Source organism: Callithrix jacchus, chromosome 18, assembly GCF_049354715.1.
Source record: "Callithrix jacchus isolate 240 chromosome 18, calJac240_pri, whole genome shotgun sequence".
In the NCBI taxonomy this organism is placed as follows: domain Eukaryota; kingdom Metazoa; phylum Chordata; class Mammalia; order Primates; family Cebidae; genus Callithrix; species Callithrix jacchus.
Window position 1 is genome coordinate 32,277,383 of NC_133519.1, and position 27,949 is coordinate 32,305,331.

The window sequence follows — 27,949 nt, forward strand, 5'->3', positions numbered from 1 at the left end:
TGATCTCTGCTCACTGCAACCTCTACCTCCCAGGTTCAAGCGATTCTCCTGCCTCAGCCTTCCAAGTAGCTGGGACTATAGGCGCGGGCCACCATGCCCAGCTACTTTTAGTATTTTTAGTAGAGATGGGGTTTCACCATGTTAGCCAGGATGGTCTCAATTTCTTGACCTCATGATCAGCCTGCCTCAGCCTCCCAAAGTGCTGGGATTACAGGCATGAGCCACAGTGCCCAGTCCACCACTGACTTTTCTTAAGGGCATGCAGTAGCTATCAAAATAAGGTCATTAAACTGAAAAAAAGTGGTTTGATAAATGGAAAGGTGGTCAAGAAGTTCCAAGAAAAGGAATGGGGAGAGAAAAATGACAATTCAGTCTCAGCATCTTCAAGATGTTAAGTATAGGCTTGGGATGACATGAGAATTAAAGGAATTAGCACTGGATTAAAGAGCTGGGGTGAAGAAAAACAGATCATCTTACTATCAAATCTTATAATACTCCTGGAAATTAGAAAACCTACAAAAACTAGCTCCTTTGTGTGATGGTGGGAGAATCTTGGCATAATGGAGCTAAAAGACTGCATTCACAATAAATGTATTTTGAATCGGTTCAGCCTGTCGCAATGAGTTAGTACCAAAAAAAGAACTGGTACCCAGGACTCCTGGCTCCTAGCCAGGACTCTACCCACATAACTATATTTCCCCTGTTTTTACTTTTAATCTTGAGTTTATTCTCAATCTCTCTTGCATGTGCTCTCTCCCTCTTTTCTCTTCCCCGTCCTGTTTCCTCTCACATTCCATAGATGACCCTTGTCCATGTCCTCCATAAATCACTCTATAATGGTGCCCCTTTACTGGTCTCTTCTCTGAGTACTCAAAGAAAGATTATGGCAGAGAACCAGGTCTAAACATTAAGGGAGATAACTGAAGGTCATTCAGCCAAAAATAATTCATATTTATCCATAGCTTTCTTTACCAGAGCATCTGGTTTCCGTTAGCCGGCATGGTGTCCTCTGGTTCTGACTGTGGTGGCCGACAGTAACCACATTTCTTGCTAAAAAAGAAAAGAGTGTCTCTACATCTGTTACTGAGATGTTTTAAACTCTTCCGTGTGCAAAGCTGTGCTCTGCATTTAGATCAACACAGACTAAAACTTCATGGTGTTAGGTACTGGTGACTTTGAACCTACTCCTGAGTATCTTGTCTGTTACTTTCTTTTTCTATCAAAATCAATCATAGAATTAGATTAGGAAAGCTAAAGTCAATTAGTTCATCTTACTAACTCCTGCTAGAACTTCACACTTCTAAGCAGGTTTGGATTTATTCTATTTGCAAAGATAGTTTCTGTTCTTATCTCCATGGATGGATTAGGCTATCAGAGGTGGGCAGGTAATCCTTTTTAATTATTATTATTATTTTTTGAGACAGAGTTTCACCCTGTCACCAAAGCTGGAGAGAAATGGTGCGATCTCTGCTCAGTGCAACATCCACCTCCCAGGTTCAAGCAATTCTCCTGCTTCAGCCCCCCGAGTAGCTTGGTATTACAGGCATGTGCCACCATGCCCAGCTAATTTTTGTATCTTTAGTAAAGATGGGGTTTCACCATGTTGGCCAGGCTGGTCTTGAACTCCTGACCTCATAATCTGCCTGCCTCGGCCTCCCAAAGTGCTGGGATTATAGGTGTGGGCCATTGCACCCAGCCAGGTAATCTTTTGTGTGTGTGTGGTGTGTGTGTGTGTGTGTGTGTGTGTGTGTTAGCAATAGGAACTCAATATCTAAGTAATCTATAATCTCTCTCAGCCTGCTTATTAATAAATGCTCCTCTATTATTGCCTACTAGTCATCTTTCAAGAAAAGTGTTGGTTAGCTAAAAGGACAAGACATGAAAAGGAAAAAATGAGAAATGAACATTTCTTACCACAGGCTAATACAGGAAAAACTGAAAATGCATAAACATTGGAAAAACAGAATCCTGAAATAATCAGAATCAACAGTAGGTTAATTTTGACCTTAAGATGAATGATGTTGTGACTATTAATAGTAATAGCTGAAACTTATCAAGTGCTTTCTATGTACTGTGCTTAAAGCTTTAGGTCTATTATCTCATTTAACGCCCACAACAAATCTATGAGATAATAATATTCTTAAGCCCACTTTATAGATAAGACAACTGAGTCTTATAAAGATATCTTTGTGGAGTTCAGAAGGAAACAAATGGCTTCCTAAAAGTAGGTTAATTAGAGGAAAGTTTATTAAAAGAACTATTTACCAAAAGGTAAGTAGGGTGTAACTAAATCATAAGAAATAGTGCAGTACCTTTTTATAAGCACTACTCATTCTATGGCCTGCTGACAACAAATGTATAATAGTAGCAATGCTTATAAAAGGATGCTGCATTATTCCTTCTCATTTTGTTGAGGCCATTGTCATCCCTAAACCTGAAAGAAGGAAAGGAATAATTACCAGAAGCCAGAAAGAGAGCTAGGTCAGGAGGGCACCTGGCAGGAAGAGAAGAGTGAAGGAATAAGTATCCCCATTTTTTTTCTCTTCCCATGCTCTAATTTCCTGCTGAGGCTTTCTATCAGATAAAATCAACCAGAAGCCCCAGATCAAGGGAGCATGTGGATAAAATGCACAGAGGTCAGACTAGTGGGACAGAGAGCAAGGTGGAGAGAGTGGAGAATGGATCTAGATGGTTACAATCACTTTGTAAGGTCACAGTGATGGATCGGGTCACTAACTGGATCAAAGTCGCTAAGTCATGGGGCAAATGTTCAAATCCATGGTTGTCTGCCTTTAGAGTCCAGGCTCTTAATCACTATGCCCTATTGCTAGGGCCTTTGAATGGCAAAAAGAAGGGAGATTATTCCAGGAAGCACAAAGATTATGAGAGGTAGAGAGGCAGGAGTGTGCAAGGCAATGACATTTACTAGATGTGCAGCTCCTGGCAAAGACTTCTCTGAGTCTGTTTACTCATCTATACAATGTGTCTACATCACAAGATGTGGCCTTTGTCTCTCAATGAAGCTAATATAGTCAATGTCATTATAATTATTCTGACCTAGCCTTGGATAGAAATAAATTACTCTACCTCATGCTCAGAGACAGGATCCCTGCTCTGTTACAGCCTGGTACATGGCAAAGAACTGTATATTCTGTAAGCTACATATTATTAACCCTGGGTCAGAAAAAAGTGGCTGTGAAATTTTCTAGTATTTTCTCTTACCCTTTTTACTTCACATAATAGAGGTACCCATTCATTTCTCCAAACATTATATGAGAAAATCTGTTTCCATAGCAATAGAAAAACTAGGAAACCTGATTTGATTTACAAAAACATTCTTCGCTCTGTAAAAGGAGTCACTTTAATACAAAGATCAGTATCTGTAACTTAACAGAGAATTATTTCTGCTGACAACAAATGTGTATGATAGTAGCAGTGCTTATAAGAATATGTATTGTTCCAAGTCCCTGTTGGATCTAAAGAGATGTCTTATAGTAGCTTATAAAATTTTCAAGAATTACCTATGCCAAAAACAAAGGTGATAAAAAGGACTGCAAATTGAAAAGAAAGCCAAGGGAGCAGGGGTCAAATAGAAAATGCAGATCAGGAGAGGCTGGGAAAGAAGTCCAAGGTTGTAACAGGGCCTTTGGTTTCATTGACATATGATGCAAGAGAGCATCAGACCGTGTGAAAAATCAAATTGCCAAAATTTCAATAGAAGGACAGGAAGACACCATCTAGTTTGTTTCCTGGAACTTGGAATAAAGAGAAATGGAAAACATGGAAAAATAAGAGATTTAAAAGATCAGTTGAGAAGATCCAACATCCAACAAATAAGATGTTTGGGAAGGGAGAACAGAGGAAGCAAAAAACCAATCAGACCAATAAAACAAGATAGTGTGCCCATACCAAAGAACGAATACAAAATGGATGGTTCCATAAAATGCAAATAAGTTAACAAAGACTCAACCTTGGGAAAATCATTATAAAAATTTAAAACAAGAAAAATAAAAAGCAGATGATAAAAGTCTCCAGAGAGAAAAGCAGACATCTTGTCAGTAAAACTATATAGTACTAGAGAACAAGCTCTTTGAGTTCAAGGATCAAATTTTTAAGGCTAGAATCTTAGCCAAATTACTTATCAGTATGAGGGCAGAATAAATATATTTTAAGAAAGGAAAAGACTACAAAATTCGATCTCACATTCACCCTTTCCTAGACTGTCACTTACTGGAAGAAACCAAGAAAGAAGAAGACATGGGATCCAGCCAATTGTGTATCCAATGTAGGAAGACATAAAAGGGAGCCCTGTGAGTAGCGATATAACTAGTCCAGCTGATTAGACATGAATTCCCTGGGGAAGGGCTCTGGGAGGGGAATTAATAAGAAGCATTGATTCATAGCTTTTTTTTAAAAAAGAAAGTGAAGAAATTTAAATAGAATAAATGTTAAAATGTAGGTCTCAGAAAACCTTAAAAATACAATCAATATAAAACACATACATACAAAGCAAATAAGAAACTTCAAAATAAATGTTAAATGAGAACTATATAAGAAAGGCATAATCCAAATAGAAATGCCACCAAATAGAGGCATGATTTTCATCTAGAGGTATGGGTCAAGGAAGATCTGGAGATAGGGAAACCAGTTACAAAGCTGTATCAGTTATCCAAGTGAGAGGTAATGGTGGTCTGATCCAAGGTCATAACAGTGGGATGGAGATAATTGGGCAGATTTTAGAAATATTTAGACAAATTGGGAGGTCAATAACAGGGAAGGAAGTATTAAGAAGTCACCATGGTTTTGATTTAGAAATCTGGGCATAAAATAGTACCATTCACTGAGATTGGGAACATTAAAGGAGAGAAAGCATTGGAAAGTAAAATGCTAAGAACATGTGAGTTTGAAATGCTGAAGGGTCATCCACAAAAAATGACCCACCCATAGGTGGGTATATTGTTTGGGGCTCTGGAGAACAGTCTGATTTAACATGTGATATCTTATCCAATTGGAAATATTGGGTTAATAGTTCATGACTGACGTCTCTCTGAACCAGACAAGCAAAATATCAATTTTAAAACTTCTAGGGCAAATAATTTAGAATAATAAGCAATAAAATATATGCAGAACCTTTCTAGCATAAACTTCCATGTAGTTCTGATCCATACAGGTGCTGAGTTTAAAAGAATGCGTTTCATCCAACCACAATAATTTCAGAATAACAAGTATTTTACTTATGTTTTCAAAAATTCCATGAAGTGGACACATATTCCTTTAAGACTAATTACTTCTTATTTCTCAACCCAATCCATATTTCTCACAAATTACAGGTAATCTTCTTTTTTTTTTTTTTTTTGCCAATCAGTTTGAGCTTATGAGGTTGCTCAGGTTAGCCTTGAACTGATGACCTCACCTTCGCGAGCGCCATGACCTCCGGCAGGAGCCACTTTGGACCCTGGTACTCTTCTTAAACATCCCTATAAAACTCATCCAGTTTTGATCTTGTACCTCTTGCTTCCCCAGCACTATCTCACCACTGCCCCCCATTCACCACTTCTTTCTCAACTGTGCATCATAAAAATCCCAAAAACTATTCAAGGAAATCAGAACTACATTTGCAGAGTGGGGAAAAGAAATAGCTAAAAGCCAGCCAAGCTTTAGTCCTTTTCAGTGTTAGGGACAAAAAAGCGGTTTGAAATATGCATATAGCAATGCATTTTATCTCATTCTATAGGCATTATTTCTAAATAATGGCCTAGCCTATTAAGCATTCAATGTAGTTCATAGAAAAGTGCTTTCCAAAAGAGATCCAACTTCCTGTTCACCAATAGACCTCACAGGTGATACAGTTCTAAATTTGGCCTTTACCTTGTCAATTTCTCTCCATTGTCATCTGTCCTGAGAAGCCTGTCTCAAACTCACAGGAGATTGATGTTTAACAATCTAATTATACTGCCTCTCCTTCCACCCATCTTGAGAGATACTCCTTCCAGGGTATAGAATAATGATGTTTCCCCATTCAGGGTACCACCTTCTCATTAGCAGAACAATTCATAATAAAAATGCTACTTACTGGCTGGGGCAGTGGCTCATGCCTGTAATCCCAGCACATTGGGAGGTCAAAGAGGGAAGATTGCTTGAGGCCTGGAATTTGAGACCAGTCTGAGCAACATAGGGAAATCCTAACTCTACAAAAATTTTAAAAATAAATAAGCCAGTCATAGTGGCATGCACCTGTAGTCCTAGCTATACAGAAGACCGAGGTAGAAGGATTGCTTGACCTGGGCATTTGAGGCTGCAGTGATATGATCATGCTGCTGCACTCCAGCTGGGGTGACAGAGTGAGACTCTTTTTTTAAAAATGCCATTTGGCAAGCAGAGAATAAAAACAAATGGAAATACATGTGACCTTAAGCAAAATTTCATACTCATGCTACAGGTGGTGCTGTGGGTAGAGGATCACTGCCGCACAATGCCCTGAGGTGAGTGGAGCCTTTGTGTGCCCTACTTCCCAGTCTCCGGGCTGCTCAGTTGCAGTTCCCTTTTTTATTCATCCAGACTGACTGTCTTCTGTGCCCTCAACTCTTTCTCTATGTAAAGTACATTATAATTGGGTTTCAATTAGTAAATTAAAATCACATTCTGGAAATGCCTGCTCAAAATTACACCCAGGTGACCTTAACTGGAGTTTTGTATGTTCCCAAACACTTCAGCCACATATTTACAATCTCCAGACTTACTCCCACAGATGGCAAACTTTATTTCCCCCATTTCCAATTTAAAAGGAAGCATCTCACTGCTGTCCCCATTGCATTGCTGCCATTCATCAGAGGAACAAAAATCCATTAATATTTCTCAGGCATGTTGAATCAATCTCCTGCCTCTCATTTTGTCTGAAATCTATGCTTCTCATTACCCAAGAGTCATGGAGAGGTAAAAATAAAGAACTTTTCATTTGTATGTATCAGGGTCACCAGTCAAAACAGATACTAGTTAGTTTGGAGAAGGTGAAAGTCGGATTTGGGTATTAGTTGGAGCTCTCTACTAGATGCTTTCATAGATTTTTCCCTTTATTTTGCAAATATTACTTTGATGCAGTGCAAATACAATTTATGTTTCACAATTCACATGACCAATTGACTTGTTTCATGTTCTATCATAATTCCACTTGGTATTTTACCTTTCTTTTTTTTTTGAGATGGAGTTTCGCTCTTGTTACCCAGGCTGGAGTGCAATGGCGCGATCTTGGCTCACCGCAACCTCCGCCTCCTGGGTTCAGGCAATTCTCTTGCCTCAACTTCCCGAGTAGCTGGGATTACAGGCAAGCGCCACCATGCCCAGCTAAGTTTTTGTATTTTTAGTAGAGACGGGGTTTTACCATGTTGACCAGGATGGTCTCGATCTCTTCACCTCGTGATCCACCCACCTCGGCCTCCCAAAGTGCTGGGATTACAGGTGTGAGCCACCGCGCCCGGCCTGGTATTTTACCTTTCATCCCCTCTCTCACAGTGTTAGCCTTTCACTCAAGCATTTTGGAGGAGGGGTGGGACTGTGTTAGAACACACTGGGCATATAGTCAACCTGATGATTCAATATGGTGGGATAAGCATTGGCTTTCTGTACCCTCTGCCTGGAAACTTCCTGCCAATCTTCACCAGGTCTCACAGCTCTCCCTCCTTGTCAGTCACAGAAAGACAGATGTGTTTAGAGGCAGAAACACAGAAATAATCATTTAGTTTGATGACACATAGGCTGAGTGAAAAATAACTCACCTGGACAGATAAGAGGAGGTAGAAATGGGGAGAAGATTTTTTTTAAGACAAGAAGAGAAGAGGAAAGGGGTATATAATGAATTCATTTCATTTTCTGACTCTTTCACACCTCCCACTTAAGATAGCAGCAGCAAATTTCATTTATGCTTCTGGCATCATTTCTGCTTGGAGAATTGGGTCCTGGATGGAAGTTTGGAAAAACTATTTCGATGGCTCCAGCACTCCCACATGCACACAGAGGAACCCATACCCAGACATGATGGCACACCCACAGAGAAGCCACATATGCACCTAAGAACACATGGACAGGCAGACAATCAAAATGCCCAGTTGCAGCAGAACCACTGAAGCTACAGATGCCCTTATTCTGCAGACAGCACATGTGCTTGCATTCTCACACCCACACAGACACAAAGACCCATACACAGATGCCACAGCGACACCCACAACCCTTACTTCCTCAGCTATGACTTTCCCCTCCATGCCCTATTTGAACACAAAACTGTCTCTAATTACAATTTCCCAAATCCCTCTTTGACTAATTGAACATCTGTCTATGCAGCATCATGAAAACTCAGTTTCTGAATTGCTCAGAATAACTGAGTGAAAGAGAAATAAGATACTGCTCACTAGCCAGCTGGGGAAACTAAACTTTGGGACGCTAGGTGGAAAGGCTGTCAGGACTAATAGTGCCCCCTTGGATTACTAGTAGACCAACATCGGGATGATCTGGAGATAGTGGCAATGCAGTAGTTACTAAGGAAATAATCACTGACACTAAACAGAGAAATAAAGTGTGACCTTCTGCGGAAAGAAAATGAACTTTAGATCAAACAGACTTGGATCCAAAACTAGCAATGCTGTTTACTAACTGTAAACTTGGGTAAGTTATTATATTTAATCTCTGAGTATCAATTTACTCAACAATAAAATCTACTTTCCAGTATTCTCATCAGAGTTAAATGGAATGATGTACATAATGTGGTTCTTGCAGTGTTTAACTTTGTAAATGTGTTTTACTTTTGTTATTAAAGTTGTTCACAAAATTTTCTATGCACTGTCTAGGCAAAGGCAAGGTTTTAGCTTCAGACTCTCTAAACCAAATTAGAAAGATGATCTGCTCACTCTTTCCTCAGAGTAAAGTACCACTGGTATATAATATTTGATAGGGAAATAAATGAATAAGGAGGTGGATGTATAGAAGGATAGAACGGTGAATAGGTGGATAGATAATGGATGGATGATAGTGACTATATTGTACATTGTTTTTTAAATCACCAATATTGAGCACTGAATCTAGATTCAGTGGTCCTAGTGCTAGAAATTTCTCAGTCTAATGGGAAAGACACCTAGACAGAAATAATTATATAATAAAATGAGAGAAGCATTGCAAGGTTTTATTACAGCAGAGAAAAAAAACGGTAACTTCTGGCAAGCAAGAGAATGATCCGAGAAAGTTCCTCATAGAAGTGATATATAATCTAGGTCTTGAAGAATGAGTTTATTGGACAGCAAATGCTGATAAATGCATTTATGAAGAAGAAAGAACATGGGCAAAGGTAGACGAGCCTGGGAGGTGCTCACCTGGGACAAAACCAGTAGACTCAAGTAGCTAGAATGGAGGGGGCATGGGGTATAAGCCAAGTGACAAAGCTGGAAGAGTAGTTTGGGGAACTAGAGTATGGAGGACCTCATATGAAGAGTATCTTTTCATACAGCGTTATCTTTAACACAGAAAGTGGCAGGCAGGGAAGGGGCACAGTTCAGATGTGTATTTTAAAAGATCAATCTCACATAAGCATGAGGATGGATTTGAGTCTCTTCCTAGAGACTGAAGCCTAGACAGTGAGTTTAATTTCTTATCCTCTTTTATATGTATATCTTAATGGTTTCCAAAAGGCAGGGAAACAGAATACAAGAAAGGGGATATAGTCAACAAAAAGTTATGAGATAGAATTGGCAAGAATTTGAGGATTGAATTTGTGGAGTAAGAAGGAAGAGTCACAGATGACTAAGAATACAAACATATGTGACTTGGTAAATGTTTCATTAACCAAAATAAAAGATAGCTCCAGTTACTCATTGCCGCATAATGATTTACTCCAAAACTTGGTGACTTAAAATAACGCAATCATTTTATTATCTCTTATGGTTTGAAAGTTGATTATGCTTAGCTATATGTGTCTTGCTTGGACTCTCCCATGTGTTGCAGTCAGATGGTGTCTGAAACTGGAGTCATCTCAAGGCCTCCTCACTCATATGCCTGGATGTTCATATTGGCTTTCAACTGGAGCCTCACCTAGAACTGACAACCACAGCACCTACATGTGGCTTCTCTTTGTGGTCTAGGCTTTCTCATAGCATGGTGGCTAAATTCCAATAGCAAATGTGTCACGAGAACCAGGTAGAAGTGAACGGAAATTTTATGAGCTAAGCTTGAAAGTTACATGAATTCATTTGTGACTCCAGTTACTTTACTGGTCAGAATAGTCCCACCCAGGTCCATGGAGAGGACATATATCCCTAGTTCTCAGTGGGAGGAGTTACAAGGACACATTACAAAAAGGATGAACCATATATCGTGGCAGTCAGCATAGGAAAACACAATCTGCCAGAGAACAGAGATAGAAAAGCAAGTTTGAGCTCTGTGTTGAGTGTGTTGTATTTCCAATGCTGGCAGGACACTCAGATGAGATAAATGGAAAACAATCAATTTGGCCTTGGAGTTTAGGAGATTTGAGAGCTACCAGGGTATATATGGTCATGGAAGTCATGGGAGTATATGTTATCATTATCTAGAGAATAAAGAAAGAGAAAAGAAGGACTAGAAGGGAAGAGAAGGAAATTCAAGGAAGGGAAGGAGTGGAAAGAGAAAAGGAAGGAATGAGGGGGAGAGATGAGAGGGAGGAGAGGACTGTAAGATTCCTAGTGCTGCTGAAACAAAGTATCACAAACTGGGACTAAAACAACAGAAATAAATTGTTTCACAGTTCTGGAGCCTAGAAGTCTGAAAACAAGGTGTTGGCAGGGCCAGGGTCTCTCCAAAGCCTCTAGTAGAGGAAACTTCCTTGCCTCTTCCAGCTGCTGATAGCCACAGGTATCTTGGTGTGTGGCCGCATAACTCCAGTATCTGCCTCTGTCTTCACATGGCTGACTTCTCTCTGTATGTGTGTATGTCTACATTTTCCTTGTCTTTTAAGGACACCAATCAATCAGATTTAGGGCTCACCTTACTCCAGTATAACTTCATGTTAACTTAATTACAGTTGCAGGGACCCTATTTCCAAATAGGGTCACATTGTGAGGTACCAGTGGTTAGACCTTCAATATTTTGGGTGATGGGTGTGTGGGGGATTCGGGGATGACACAATCAACCAATAAAAAAAAGGGGAGGGTAAGAAAAGGGAGGAGAGGACAGAATCAAAACTCTAGGGATGCCACAATGTAAGGATGAGACAGAGAAAAAGGGACCACTGGGAAAAAATTAGAAGGAACAATCAGAGAGGAAGACATGCATGAAGGGTTTGCAGGTAGAAGAAAAAAAATGTTGTTAAAGAGTATTCATTTTTAAAAAAGGACTGAACAGCTTCCATTTGAGTCATGAACTGGGAGATTATTTGAGACTTTTGTGGGATCAGACTTAGTAGAGTGGTGAAGGAAGGAGCCAATTTGTGGGACACTAGGGAGTGAAAAGCAGATGAAGTGGCAATAGTCAGGCTATGTAACGGGCTAGTGAGATTTCACAGCAACTCCTTTACAAAGCTTTCCCCAAAGTTAGCTCTAGTAATCTGGTCTTCCTGTTAGTCCAATTCCACATACAAAACTGAAAGAAAAACTTGAAAATGAGAGGGAGAGAAAAATGAAATAATTGTGGAGAGCAAGCTGGAATGTCCATTTCTGGAGCTTTCTTGTGGTTTCTCTACATCTGGAAAAGTGGCTTCCTGGGTATGGTCTGGTCCAGGATAAATGCATAATTGAAAGCCGTTCACAACAGAGAGAACTACAGAGGCAGGGATGGGACATTGCACAGAGAAAACAAGTGATTAACTTAAGGAATAATATCAAAGGTTTGGAGAATGGAGGGAAGCTACAAATGCCAGGAGAAAAAGGATGTGGTCAGAGCTAGGCTTAATTGTTTATTTCCTAGATGCCTAAGGAGCATCCAAGCAGAGAGGCAGTTCTGGGCAGCTTCCTTTAAAACTGTAGTTTCTACAAGAGACTGGGTGAAGCACACTTTTCAGTTTTCCAACACTGTTCCACCCACCAGACCCAGGCTCCTTGACTTTCTTGTTTGTCTCTGAATCTCCTGCTCCTCTTGTACATTTTATTCTCGTACTTCTTTGCTTTCTTTCCTTAAATACCTCTAACTCTTGCTTTTCTCTCTTTTCTCCACCTCAGAGTTGGCCTAATCATGGTACAAATAAAGGAGTACTCTGTTCCACGTGTTTTATGAAACTTTTGTTCCATTTACAAAATGGAGGTTATTAGGCCTCGTCTTTGTTCATATTTCCTAAGTCACAATGACAAACAGTAAGAAGAAAAAAGTGTGTGGTTCCCCTAAAATATAGAGTAAACTATAAACACCCTTGAAGTCCAGGTCTTGAAATAGATAGAAAGGCCAAATCTGAGCTGGCAGTTTGCAGGCTGAATGTGTTTAGGAGCAAATGACTCTTGATTCTTAAGGCAGATAAGAATTTTGGTTTAGGATTTGCTCCAGAGGGAGTTTTGTTCTAACTGTTGTTTGAGTGCACATGGTACTAGTGATTCACCTACCGATTTGTTAGCTTACTGGGAAGAAGAGAGTAAGTGTGGTTGGTAAGCCCCTTTATTCCAACCTGTATGGGATAATAAGCAGAAAGATATCTTCAAATACTCAGATAAAAGAACAAACAGTACGTGTTAAGAAGTGTGGCTCAGCATACGTTATGTAAGTACTGTAACTCTGCTCACATGAAATACAATGAGTGATGTAACCTGGGAGGCCACAGAGCACAGTGAATGAGAGGAAAGATGCTGGAGCCAGACTCCCTTGGTTCAAATTTTAACTTTCTCTAGAGCTTATTATTCAATGTATCTGTAAAGCAGGACCCACAGTCATAAAGTGGAGATGACAGTAATAATAGCACCAAACCCATAGAGTTCATAAGACTAAATGACTTAAGATTTTAGAACAATATCTGGCACATTGTAATACTATGTAAATATTGTTTATTAGGCAAATTACATTAACTAAGCACCTGAAATTGTTTTTTTAATTAACAAATAAAACTGTATGTACAGTCATGTGTCACTTCATGAGTCTAAGAAATGTATTTTTAGGCAATTTTGTGATTGTATCAACATCATAGCATGAACTTACACAAACCTAAATGGTATAGCCTACTACACACCTAGACTCTTGGAGTAGCCTATTGCTTCTTGGCTACAAACCTGAACAGCATGTTACTGTACTGAATACTGTAGGCAACTGTAACACAGTGGTATTTGCATATCTAAACATGCATAAACATGGCAAAGGTAAAGTATTATAATCTTATGGGACCATCATCTATGTGGTCTGTCATGGCTGAAACATCATTATGCGGAACATGACTGTATTTATCATGTACAGTATGATTTTTGACGTATATATACATAGTGAATGACTAAGTTTAGTTAATTAACATATACATTATCTCACATAGCTATCATTTTTGTGGTGAGAGCACCTTATACCCTCTCTTAGCATTTTTCAAGAAAACAGTATATTGTTTACTGTAGTCACCTTGTTGTACAATATATCTCGTAAACATATTCCTCCTACCTAACCGAAATTTTGTATCCTTTGACCAACATTTTCCCATCACCCTCCAACCACCCCAGCTCCTTGTAACTACCATTTTACTCCCTACTTTTATGAGCTCCGCTTTTTTAGATTTTATATGAGTGAGATTATATGGTATTTATCTTTCTGTGCCTGGCTTATTTCACTTAACATAGCATCCTTCAGGTCCTTCTATCTTGTTGCAAATGATAGGAATTCATTTTTTATGGCCGAATCATATTCCATTTGTGAATATATGCCACATTTTATCTATTTATCTGTTGATGGACACTCAGGTTGATCCTACATCTTGGCTATTGTGAATAAGCTGCAGTGAACATGGGAGCGCAGAAACCAGCAACGTGCTGATTTCATTTCCTTTAGAATATATTCAGTAGTGGGATTGCTGGATCATATGGCAGTTCTATTTTTTTTTTCTTATTTTTTGAGGAACCTCTATACCATTTTTCATACATTCCCACCAATGATATGTGAGTGCTGTCTTTTCTATACATCCTTGAAAACACTTGTTATCTTTTTATCATTTTGATAGCCATTCTAACAAGGGTGAAGTGATATCTTACTGTGTTTAAATTTGCATTTCCCTGATAATCATTCCCTGGTGTCAAACAATTTTCATATACCTGATAGCCATTTGCATGTCTTCTTTTGAGCAGTGTCTATTCAGATCCTTTGCCCATTTTTAAATCAGATTATTCATTCTCTTGCTCAGTAAGTTGTGTTCCTTATATATTTTAGCTATTAATCATTTATTGGATGTATAGTTTGCAAGTATTTTATTCTATTCTGTAGGTTGTTTCTTTACTCTGTTGTTTTCTTTGTTATGCAGAAGTGTTTTAGTTTGGGGTAATCTTATTTGTCTATTTTTACTTTTGTTGCCAGTGTTTTGGGAGTTATATCCAAAAAAGATCATTGCCCAGACCAATGCCATGGAGCTTTTCCTTTATGTTTTCTCCAGGTAGTTTTATAGTTTCAGGTCTTACATTTAAGTCTTTAATCTATTCTGAGTTGATTTTTGTATATGGTGAGAGATAGAGGTGTAATTTCATTTTTCTACATGTGGATATCCAGTTTTCCCAGCACCATATTTTGAAGAGACTGTCCTTTTCCCCATTGTATGTTCTTGGCACCTTTGTTGAAAATCAGTGGCTGTAAATGTGTGATTTTATATCTGGGTCCTTCATTTGGTTTTATTAGTCTGTCTGTTTTTAATGCCACAATCTTGCCGTTTTAGTTATTATGACTTGGTTGTATGTTTTGGAGTCAGGAAATGTGATGCCTCCAGGCTTGTTCTTTTTGCTCAAAATTGCTTTTTCTATTCAGGGTCTTTTGTGGTTCTATATACGCTTTTAAAAACTATTTGGTTATAGCATTATTTTAGAATTCTGGCTTCTAAGAATATGTTTTACATACGAAAGTATGTTTTATATGGTACATAACAGAGTAAAACATTTTCATTGAAGTATGTTTTATTTTAAGCCATTTTCTAATATACACTTTAAATTGTAAAAATCTAAAATAAGATTTTTTAAAATGTAGCTTTTTATATATGTTGTTTGATTTTTACTCAAATGTCAAAAATATTAACAGAATAGATTTTGTTTTTATAAAAGGAAATATAATGAGGTTAACATAAAAAATGAAAAGTAAACTTGGCTTTTGACAAATACACATGCTATTCTTTTCCACAATAAAATAGAGTAAGTATGTTGGAGGGACTGCTATCCTGAGCATCATATTTAATTCATGAAATTAAAAATTTAGATTCTTAACCTCTGTCATGTGTGAAATGTGACCTTAAATAAATTGGCAATTATCCCTGCTTCTACCTGGTAAAAATTTAGGTGACACTGAACCAGGTAATTTTGGTACAAGTAATGTATATCTCACTGCCATTATATTTAAATGCTCTACCCACCTATATCATGAGCACACACACATTCAAACAAATAAACACATACCTACATCAGTTAGGAATGCTTTCAGGAGCCAGCAACCTAACAGTGCTTAAGTAAACATGGGATGTCTGCAAATAAGTGGCTTCTCCTGGCATTGCTTCAGTGGCTCAAAAATTGCAAAGCTTTCTCTCAAGGTTGCAAGATGACTTCTTGATCGCAAACCATTGCTTCCACATTCATGTCAGCAAGAAAAGGGCAATAAACAGGACCACCAGTTTCTGTTTTTATTTCAGAAATACCAAAGCTTCTTCAGAAATCAGAATACTACTATTACAAAGACAAATAGTCTTGCTGGCAAGGATGGGAAGAGAGGAGAATGCTAATACATTGTTGGTGAGAATGTAAATTAGTATAGCCATTATAAAAAACAGTATGGAGGTTCCACAAAAAACTAAAAACAGAATTACCATATGATCCAGCGATCCCACTACTGATATTTATCCAATGGAAAAGAAATTAATACATTAAAGAGATACCTTGTATTTAATGCAGCACTGTTCACAATAGCCAAAGTATGGAATCAACATGTGTCTATCAACAAATAAATGGATATAGAAAATGTGATATATAGAAAATGAAATACTATTCAGCCACAAAAAAAAAAAAATGAAATCCTGCCATCTGTGGCAACATGGATAAGCCTAGACATGATGTTAAGTGAAATAAGTCAGGTACAGAAAGACAAATACAAGTTCTCACTCAGATGTGGGAGATAAAAACCTTGAGCTCACAGAAGAGTAGAATTATGGTTATTAAGAGACTAGCAAGGTGGTTGGGAGAGGAGGACAGGGAGAGGATGGTTAATGGATACAAAATTACAGCTAAATAGAAGGAATAAATTCTAGTGTTCTATAGCCCTGTAGGATGACTATAGTTAATAATATTTATTGTATATTTTCAAATAGCTAGAAGAGAAGATCTTGAATGTTCCCAATACAAAACAGTGATAAGTGTTGATAGATATGCTAATTACCTTGATTTGTTCATTACACATTGTATACATCTATCAAAATATCATTCTGTACTCCTAAATATGCACAATTATTGCTAGTCAATTTAAAATAGTAATAATTTTCTGGGTGTGGTGTCTCATGCCTGTAATCCCAACACTGGGAGGCCAAGGAGGAAGGAATGCTTGAGCCCAGGAATTCAAAACCAGCCTGGGCAACATAGTGAGAACCCATCTCAACAAAAAATGGAAAAATTAGCCAGGCATGGGGGTGCATGCTTATTGTCCTAGCTACTTGGGAGGCTGAGGTAGGAACATCACTTGAGCCAGGAATGTGGAGGTTGCAGTAAACCATGATCGTGCCTCTGCACTGCAGATGGGCAACAGAGGGAAACCTAGTCCCAAAATAAAAATAAAAATATTCATTTAAAAACCATTCAAAAATAAACATAGCTCAAGTGCTAAATTTTATTATTAAAATATTTTGCTTTTTAAGAAAAGAAAAACTTCTCCAGAAGCTCCTCTCCCCTCACTTACATGCATGCACACACATGCACATGTGCACATGCGCACACGCACATACACACACACATACACACACAAACTGAATTTCCCATTAGTTTTGTCATCCAGAATTGGATCACATGACCCCCTATAGTTGGAAAGGAAGCTGGGAAAGTGGGAAACAGGTTGCTTATGATTGTCTTACATCAAACATGACCCATCATTTGGACTAGACATTACTACTCTGAACAAAATTAGGGCTTCATTGTCAAGAAAAAAAGGAATTATAGCTATTGTGTAGGTAACTAATAATGTATGTCATAATAACTTGCCACTTATTAAGCATCTATTATGTGGAAGGCAATAAGCCTAGTTACTTTACATATTGAAATATTATGTCATTAAATCTTTACAACACTGTGAATTAATCATTTGTAAATGCTGTTTGTTCTCTATTCCATATAAATAAGAAACATGAGTCACATTAAAGTTGTAAGTACCTTACGCAAGGTCACACAACTAGTAAGTGTCAGATTGGGATTTGAGCTCAGACTTGATTTGAAGCTCACACTTTTTCTGCAATATCATACTGCCCATAATTTTACCATCTGCCCCTTTGCTATCCCTAATTCTATCTAGCTATCCCTGATTTCATACAGTCTTGATTGCAAGCCCATCCTTCTAAACAGTCTAAGTCATACGGAATTCACTTGAGAAGACTGCACATTGCCTTTACATGTATCAAATCCCTATCACAGTGTCTAAAACATAATAAGCATTCAGAAATACTAATTTAATTTTCCATTTCCCAAATCCCTGACCCTACTTGTCTGTAAAATGAGGTTCTGTGAGACTACCCAAAGGGTTTAAAAACGAAGGTTTTCATTATAATTTTGCTTCACCTGTAGAGCAATTCCACAACTCAAACCCAAGAACTCCAGAGACTACTATAAGCATATAGTTCTTTTGAGAGACATCAAAATATTCTTGAAAACTGGAGAGACAGCCAAGAGAGCTGAACATTTATTTATTTATTTATTTATTTATTTATTTATTTATTTATTTATTGAGCCCTTACTGTATGCTAAGCACTGTTTAAAATTCTGGCAATTCAACAGTGAAAAGGATAGAAAAGTTTCTTGATCTTTGAGTTTCCATTCTAGTGGAGAAGAAAGGCATTAAACATATAAACAAAGATAATTTCAGAAAGTAGAGTGCTATAACGAAAATAAAACAAGATTATGTGATAAATAAACAATACACAGGCTGATTTTGATAGATATTTAGAAAGAAAAGAAAGAGCTTATATGAGCCCTGATGGCTGGAAGGCAGCCTGGTCACATGTGGGAAAAAGAGAACTGCAGTCATAGGTCTACAGCCCTGAGGCAAGAATATTTTACAGGAACAGAAAGATCAGTGATGCTGGAACATAATGATTGAGAAAGACTTGATAAGAAATGAGATCTGAGAGGAATCTGCATTTCATTCAAAATGCAATGGGCATTTTGACAAATTTTAGATAAGCAGAGGTAGCATAATGCCGTGTTTTTTTTTTAATCAGTCTGGCAGCTGTGTAGAGTGGCTTGGCAGGGTACACAAGAGGAAGTGCAGATTTCAGCGAGGTGACTTGACCAGAGCACACTGGTGGAAATGGGATAAAGATGGGTGAATTCAAGATAAATAAACATTGTGATACAACTTAACTTTGGGGAAATTTGTTTTCTCATTCACTCCATTTTATCTTGAGTTTACAACACCACAGTGTTTTGTCACATTTGTACGCATGTTTTCTGAAGAATTGTGGCCATTGTTTTCTCTTAAGTTCTTTTATAATAAATGTCTTAATGTGCTGACAAAACTCGGTCAGATATTTATTCTCTTTTATTTGAATAGACTGCATCTACAAGGCAGTGCTGAAACAGTCAGTTCATTCAAACAACCTTTGAGTTCAGAGTGCCTCCTTCCTTACAGAAAAGGGAAAAAAAGGCAGTCTCATATCTTTTTATAGATATAGCTTGTCAGAGGTTTCACTTTGCATAATTTTGCCATAATGAGTTACAAGCTTCTCCCGTTTTCTCTAAGTTCACGAAATTAGTCAGAATAACAGAAGATTTCCCCAGAAACTGTGTTCTGGGGTTAATCATTGTTGTTCCTAATTAGAATTCTGAGTGGAATAATCCAGGAGAAACACATGTCACTTTTGGAAGCCTCCCCTGTAAATTTACAATGTCTGAATGCTTACTTCTGGAAAAAGCATCTTAATTTAACTGCAGTGGGAGTTGATAAAAGTGCCGGTACTCCTTGGAGTAAAATGTAGATGAGGACTATCACCTGGCCCTGTCCTGTTCTGCTATTTTCTTATCCAAACCCTTCAACTATGACTGGTTAGTCATCCTCAGAATGCACTTTGCATATCATGGTTAAGCTTCTAAAATTGTGCTGGAAAGGAGATATGTAGTAACACAATGAATTTCTGCATAAATAATTTGAATTTTCATTTTTATCAATTTGGGTAAACATTACTTTAGCCACAAGGGATGAGAGAAAACCAGAATCTGGTTAACTGTTATGTGGATAACTGAACAATGGGAAGAGTGAAACTGGATGACTGAAGCCAAAATCACTTAATGCAGGGATTCTTGGGCTCATGGATCTTTACAGGCTTAAAAAATTCTGCTTTAAGGATATTTAAGGAGAAGGCTTAATTTAGGAAACTTCAAAGGGTTGAAAGTTGATCACTCCATAGGTGATGAATGCAGAGTGAATGTCTTCAGTTGCAATATCAAATCAAAACATTCTTGTACAGTTGAAGAAAAAGGAAGAAATCAGAAGATATTTAATGCCTTTTAAATCTAGATATTAACTATAATAAAAACACATATCAATGCCTTGCCTTCCTGACCTAATAAGTTCCAAGTATAGTTGTGAAGACAGTTCTAAAGCGCAGTACCAATGAACTGGAAAGCCTTGGTATAATTGAAAGGTTTCTGTGGGTTCCATATTCTGAGTTTGTCCCAGCAACCAAGACAATGATTTATAAAATATTGGGAATTTCTAAATAAATATTAAGCATCTCCTGGTTATTAAAGATTGCTAACCAGTATTTGATTTATCTGTGTTTCCTCCTGTTAACCAAGCAAGTATAAAAACAGAGTTGCTATTAATTATGTTGTGTTTTCAAAAACAACACACTATATTAACCTTAGCTTATCACAGACTGCCCTAATGTAAGTCTTAATTGTACGGCTTTTAGATCATCTTTTGGTGATAAATATATCAGAATCTCCAATAACTGTGAAGATTTCATTCCCACCCCACCTAACTATTGCTCATCTCATTCTTACTCATGCAATTCCTCCTCCCTCCCCACCCACACACAGCAATGCTCCTTTTGCAATTCATCAACCTGAAGGCAATAACAGTTGTCAAACTGATGGTGCAATTTTTTGACAACCCACACAAATTACTGTGTATCTCTGTACTTCTCTCTCCTTTTAATCAATGATTTGAGAGCACTCAACTTGGTTGGCTACTTTGTTCTCATGGGTTTGGAGGGCACTGACATTCATGGAACATTGTGAACTAAGAAGAAAGCTGCTTATAGGTGTCTCAAACTATGATTTTCACATGTCTTAACTGCCATGACAGGGAGGAAAATCTTCACAATTTGGAAGGCTTCCTGAAGTTTAGTCCCACTGCACCAAATCTTTGATCTTTTGGTCACACTGTCAGTCTCTGGAGAACTCAGTTCTCTTGTGAAATTTTCAGATTGCTCCCAAAACAATTATTGCATAAGATCTGAAAGCCAGGCCCACAAAGCTTCTCTGTATTTTGGAAAGTTCCCTAAATAGAGTTAGCTAACATCGGCATTAGCACTAAGACTGGGGAGCCATGGTATCCTGTCCTTCCCAATCACACACAGCTGTCTGTTTTTCTTTCTCTCAACATTTCTTTTTCTTTTCCTCTTTTTTCCCCTTCTTTTCCAATTTCCTTTTCCTCCTCTCTTCTCCTTTGTTTCCTTTTCCCACAAAAAGTGTTTGCTTTTCCCCACAAACACATTGGAACCTTGGACCAGGCTCTGACCTCACCAGCTTTGCTTAAGCAAGACTTGCTGCTTCACCTAACGACAAAGATGTTTCCAGGTTTAACTAAAACCTAGATGGGATATCACATAACAGAGTGAGGTGAGGCTCCCATTGCCAAAGTGCTATAAGAACACTTTTTCACTCAATGTTTCAGAACTCTTGTAACAGGGTATCTAAGCGAATTAACACGTGCATTAAGAATATGTAAGACCTGAGACCCAACAAGAAAAGAAAACTTCAGGCCAATATCCATGATGAACATAGATGCAAAAATCTTCAATAAAATATTGGCAAGCCGAATGCAACAGCAAATCAAAAAACTTATTCCCCATGATCAAGTAGCGATTCCTCAAGGCCTTAGAAATAGAAATTCCATTTGACCCAGCAATCCCATTACTGGGTATATATCCAAAAGACTATAAATCGTTCTACTATACGGACACATGTACACGAATGTTCATTGCAGCACTGTTTACAATAGCAAAGACCTGGAATCAACCCAAATGCCCATTGATAACAGACTGGATTGGAAAAATGTGGCACATATACACCATGGAATATTATGCAGCAATCAGAAATGATGAGTTCGTGTCGTTTGTAGGGACATGGATGAATCTGGAGAACGTCATCCTCAGCAAACTGACACAAGAACAGAAAATGAAACACCGCATATTCTCACTCATAGGTGGGTGATGAGAAATGAGAACACATGGACACAGAAAGGGGAGTACTAAACACTGGGGTCTATTGGGGGGAAAAGGGGAGGGCCAGTGGGAGGGGGAGGTGGGGAGGGATAGCCTGGGGAGAGATGCCAAATGTGGGTGAAGGGGAGAAGGAAAGAAAAGCACACTGCCATGTGTGTTCCTACACAACTGTCTTACATGCTCTGCTCATGTACCCCAAAACCTAAAATCCAATAAAAAATTCAAAAAAAAAAAACATAAAAATGTTGAGAAACAAACTTAACTAGAAATGTATAAGACCTATAAAAGAAAAATACACAACTTTATTGATATAAATAAAGAATGGCTCCAAGAAAAAAAAAAAAAGAATATGTAAGACCTCATGCCAAACAATTGAAAACAGTTGATTTACAGTAAGATCTTGCTGTTTTTCACTTTTCTGAAATGAACCTGATTCCTTTATTTTAATAGCATGGTTTATTTACTATATAAATAGAAATACTTTAAATTATTGTACATTTTCAAATATTTAGAACTTTTGAAGTAAATAATGAACTGATATTAGGAACAATTTTAAGCGAGTCACATTTGTCAGTATTAATTAACCTAGTTCATTTTGTTTGAGGGGTTTCTTCACATTTTCTTCTCTTGTTTGTGAGTCTGTGACATTTCATAATGAATAGGGCCTCCTGTGTAAGCATAAATTAAGAGAAGCCACCAAGGCTGAGATTAATAGTTTCAGCTTTTTTCACTAAATTTAAATAGATTGATTAAATAATTCCACAATGTAAATAAATATGTATCAAAACATCACCATGTATCCCCTAAATCAATGCAATTATTATTTGACAGTTAAAAAGTTTTAAAAGGCATTACTTTGTGAAGAGTAAAGAATATTTGGCAACGGTAATCAAATGAAGTTTATATCATAGTAAAAATGTAATTGTATCAGAATTCCTGATGATTAAAGCAAATCTAAGAAGAGCCCCTCCCACTGTGCTCCTACCCACTACCAAGGCCTCAAAGAGGTCTTTCTAATCATTCCCACTCCCATTTCTTGCTGTATTGTTATTTCTCACTATGCTTGGGTAAAATGTTGGTAGACTATTTTAAGAACTATATTGAGGCCAGGCACCGTGGCTCAAGCCTGTAATCCCAGCACTTTGGGAGGCCGACGTGGGTGGATCACAAGGTCAACAGATCGAGACCATCCTGGTCAACATGGTGAAACCCCATCTCTACTAAAAATACAAAAAATTAGCTGGGCACGGTGATGCATGCTTGTAATCCCAGCTACTCAGAAGGCTGAGGCAGGAGAATTGCCTGAACCCAGGAGGTGGAGGTTGCGGTGAGCCGAGATCGCGCCATTATACTCCAGCCTGGGTAACAAGAGCGAAACTCCGTCTCAAAAAAAAAAAAAAAAAAAAAAGACCTATATTGAGCAGCTTCTTCAAACAGGTATGCTTACTCTAGGAGTACATAAAACCTTTCAAAAAACATGCAAACACAAACTATACTAAGGAAATCAATTTCAAGTCCTTACTTTCCACATCCCCTCTTTCCTGAAAGTCATCTGCCTAGGTGCCTTCCATGAATTCTTCATAGCGCTCTCCTTCCCATTCGCTTTGTTATCCCTGTGGGAGCTATGCATTGTCTTGTGATGTAATAATCTCTGGGATGTGAAACAAAGGAACGATTTGAAATGTTTGTGTCACCTCATTTAATCAAAGCGCCATAAACCCCAACCACCTGTCACACTAAGAAAAGTATCTCCAATACAACTGTGTTGTTGATATTTAAAAATTATAATTTTTATGTGTTTTTGATCACTTGCATATGAAAAACAACATAGTCTGTCAAAATTCTCTTAAGGGGCATGAGAGCAACAAAAAAGATACCTGATAAGAAGCTTATATTCCTAACAGAGAAATCAGACAGGTAGGGTAAGCACCATGTAGCATTTTCTGTTCTTATAGAAAATATGTCTTGTTCTTCCTTATTCCTTTTAATTGGAAGCTCTCACTGAAAATTTTTAAAAAAGGAAGAAAGAAAAGAAAAGAAAGTTTGCAGTGGCTTATTTCCTTTCTGGTCTAAGTAGAGCCAAATTTCTAAAATAGCAGCAAAATACCAGTGGATTCTATAGGACACAGTTATGTCAAGAAGAGTTGCCACTGTTTCCAAGTGAGTGAATGAACCTTGTGCTTGCCATATGTTCAACCATGCAATAGTAGCCAACAAAATACTACACCTAAGCTCAGGGTAGGTCTTTCCATCTAAATGGATTAAGTTAAAATATACATCACAGACAGGCTTAAATAGGGAAAAAAATACAGAATGTCATTGAAAGGGTACTTATGGAAGAAAGGGACTCAGACCCAGTTGTGTGTGCATGCGTGCATGCATGTGTGTGTTTGTGTCAGGGGTACTTTTTCCCCTGTATTGCTTACCTACCTTAATCTCTACAGTGAAACACTCCTCAAAGTACAGCATGCTCCAAAACACAGCACCATAACCTAGCCAGGTTTTGCTCTAGCAATACATACAATCAAGAACTCCAGGTTTTCTATCCCCGGTTTTGCTCTATCAATACGTACAATTAAGAACTCATTTTCTCAGCATGTGTTTCTGAACCTAAACCATTGCTAAGAAAGCCTATCACTTGAGATGAAAATACAGAAGAGTGAAAAGAAAAAATATAAAATCTATAGAAAATTTAAAAAATCAAAACTGTGAGAACGTATTTTACAATATCTGTGGAAAGGAATCCTATCATTGGATAGACAGAAAATAAATTGATTTTATCCTTTCCTATCATTTTCACTCAGACGTTCAACACTTTCTAAAAATCACATGGGAAGTGCCACCTATTGAATTTTCTGAATAAACACTGGAACAAAGTTATAGACAACATCTAATTTCATTAACTAATTAACTAGATCTATAACAAAGTTATAGACAACATCTAATTTCATTAACTATTAGCAACTAGATCACAGTGAAGAACTAGTTTTAATCAGGAGCTCTTCTCTAGTGCTCTTGTAATGATAGGGTGAGGGAGTAAAACCCTTTCTTATGTTCTACCCTGGAGGAAGATTCACAGTGAAGTTATGCATGCTTAAGCTTCTAGGTGGCTGTTGAGTTACCTGGCCTTCATCCAAGGCCCTAGGAGGCCACAGTCACAGTAAAATTTGCAAGAGTAGGATATTTTAACCACAATCAGTTGAGACCACTGTCTCTTTCCATTCTGACTTTCTTTCCCACATACTTCCTCTCCTGTGCAGGGAGAGGGGTGGCCAGTTGGCTGGAGTCTACAGCCAATTCTGTGTGTTTGAAGTTATTGCTAGCCATGGTGGATTAGAAGTCGAATCCAGGGTGGCTCCTACTGCTACTTGTGCTTTCTTCCCAGTTCATTATGAAGGTGCAGGGCTGGAGGTTACATTGCAATGTGAACAGGTCCATGGCATTGGTGCTGGGAGTACATGGGATATGGAGGGCAAAAGAAGCATGGAATATATAAAGCCAGGGACCAGTATGAAGACAATTTTACCAGTCATCAATGGCACAAACTTTTAGTTTCTCATCAGTGATTTGTTTTCTAGAGATGTCTAGTCAAGATTGGTGATCTCTCCTGAGAGAAATAAAATGTAGCATGTACAGATATAAATACATGATAACTGTTTTCCCAGTTAATGGGAATTGTGGGAAATAGAGTACTAGAATTATCACAATTCCTATGCTGATAGAGTACAATCTGGGAGCAGCACAATAAATAGCAAATATGTCTCCATAGTAAGCTACACTTATGGTGATCAAAACCATGAGTAATAAAAAGTAAATTTCAATCAACTATGCTAAAGGAAAGACTAAGATATCTTTGTATTTTCTATGTATAAGATATTACAGAATCTTATTAGTTAGTAATAAAGTCCCATCAAAGAGTATGCAGTCAAAAATATAAGAAGAATGCATAGTTGTATGTCAGGGAGTTAATTAATTTAAAATATTATGCTACTTTTGTTGATTTTGTGATGTTTATAATATTAGCCACAATTTTTAGTTATTTCTTTTTTCTTTATGAATAAATTCTCAGTTTTTGCTCAATTTATAAAATTATAGAAGCCTCATGCCTCACTGAACTCCAATTACTCTGCTCCCTAAGTCCTTGCCTCATCAATAGACAGACATGACTCTGCCACTTCCTGTCTCCTGTTCAAGGTGATATGAGCTTTGCCTCCTAGATACGAGGAACAATTGAAGAATTGCTTTAGTAATAGGTAAGAATCATGAGCATGCATTTCTTTTTCTCCAACAGAGTTAAACAATGGCTCACTCTGGATTTCCAGATGTACTTAAGATGAAATAATAATGTTGAGCCAGTATTGCCCTGCTTTAAATTAATCACTCCAGGAAGAGACATTAAACCTTTCAGACCACCAGTGTGTATAAATGCTTTAGTGCCCTAGACCATGCACCCTCTGTTGGTTATTTGGGACACAAGGAAATGTAAGCTCAGTAAATGAGGCTGTTTTATGATCCATTTAAATAATCTAAAAAGGAAATTAATACTTTTATTACTTTCTATAAGTGACTTCCTTGAAAATCTGTAAGAGTTCTTTATATTATGGTGAGTAGGACTGATTCACTAGCCAAAACATAAATCCAGAGAAATAATGGAAGGTTAGAGAAAACATGCATGGCCACATAAATCATAATGGAATAAATAAAGAAAGGCTGGAAACTAATTTGGAACTAAAGAAATTCACTTCTAATCATGCCAAAAAAAATTAACTTGATTAGAAACCAGGCTGTAACTTAAAATATTTCTTAGTCTCTTTGAACAATATGAATTTTTTCTGGGCCTATTACAAGGATGAGAAAGGAGTCTAGAGAAATGTAGAAATAAGGCATGACCCCTACCCGATGTCAGAACCATCAGGACTTATCACATGAGAAATATTCTATTAGTCACTTTATAAACACTGCCCTCAAACTTTAAGATCTCACAACAATTCAATAGCGAAATAAAATGAGGTGAATTTGCTAGAGAAAGAAAGTAAGGTTACTTCTCTGATCTCATAGTTTACCCATTTCTGCCTCAGTCAGCTGCAGCCATCATTCTGGCTTCTGCTCTGTACTTGAAACACACCACGCACACTCCAAGCTCAAACCCTTTGAACTGGTGGTTCCCTCTGCCTAATACACTCTTCTCCTAAATTTTCACATGGCTCCCTCCCTTATTCTATTTAGATTTCTGTTCATGTGTCACCTTATCTCAGAGCCTCTCCCCTATTATTATTTTGTCCTCTTGCCCTGCCTTATTTGTCTCTTAGAATATTACAGATTTTTTTTGTTCCCACTGAAATGTTAGCACCCTGAAAGCAGGGAGTGTGTTGTTCACTGCTGTTCTCTCAGTGCCTAGCACAGGGCCTGATACAACTAGATACTCAATAACTATATGTTAAATGATGAATTGCACTGGTGAATGCATGATTTGACTATTAGAAACCTTCCTTTCATTACATTAGTAGATCCCAAGTCTGAATTAGAACACAGATCTCTCTGTACCAATCTGCTTTTATACAGATTGCCTGCAGGCGAGAGAGCCTTAAAGAAAATTCAAGGCCCTATTATAAAGACAATTCCCTTGAAAAGAAGAAACTAGTTTCTAACATTCCTTTCAACATGAATTTTGAAAAAAAGAAGTTTTACATATATCAAGGCTAAGGGAAGCTATGTATTTAGTTGGCTGTACTGACATACGCTTACATATCCACAGGAGCATAAGCATTGCAAAGATCTCTCTTTTGCCAATTTTCTCCCTAAGTTGACTGACTGGACTTCTGGCATCAGGTTAATGATCACTTAGTGTCCAAAAGGGAGACTGAGGTAATAAACAACTTGACCTCATTGTCTTCCCTCTTTCCTATCTCCTGCCAGGGCTTCTCTTTGGCCCAACCCAACTGGAAATCAGATGGCAAAGAATCCCCTCCCTGTGGTCCATACAAATGAATGCTTTTGAAACATTTCTGACTTTTTGTTTGTTTGTTTGTTTGTTTTGAAATGGAGTCTTGTTTGCCCAGGCTGGAGTAGAGTGGTGTGATCTTGGCTCACTGCAACCTCTACCTCTCGGGTCCAATCAATTCTCTGCCCCAGCCTCCTGAGTAGCTGGGATTC

General features: G+C 37.8%; 2 long non-coding RNA genes across 2 annotated transcripts in view; one reads left to right on the forward strand and one right to left on the reverse strand.

Annotated features, from left to right (window-relative positions):
- LOC103789138 (uncharacterized) overlaps nt 1-21,819 on the forward strand; it is a 278,802-nt gene extending 256,983 nt beyond the window's left edge. The window contains exon 10 of the long non-coding RNA XR_013529544.1: nt 21,694-21,819. This is a non-coding gene — a long non-coding RNA (uncharacterized LOC103789138). The remainder of the gene's footprint in view (nt 1-21,693) is intronic.
- Nucleotides 1-27,949, reverse strand: part of LOC144580265 (uncharacterized) — a 97,026-nt gene that overhangs the window by 47,013 nt on the left and 22,064 nt on the right. The window lies entirely within an intron of this gene.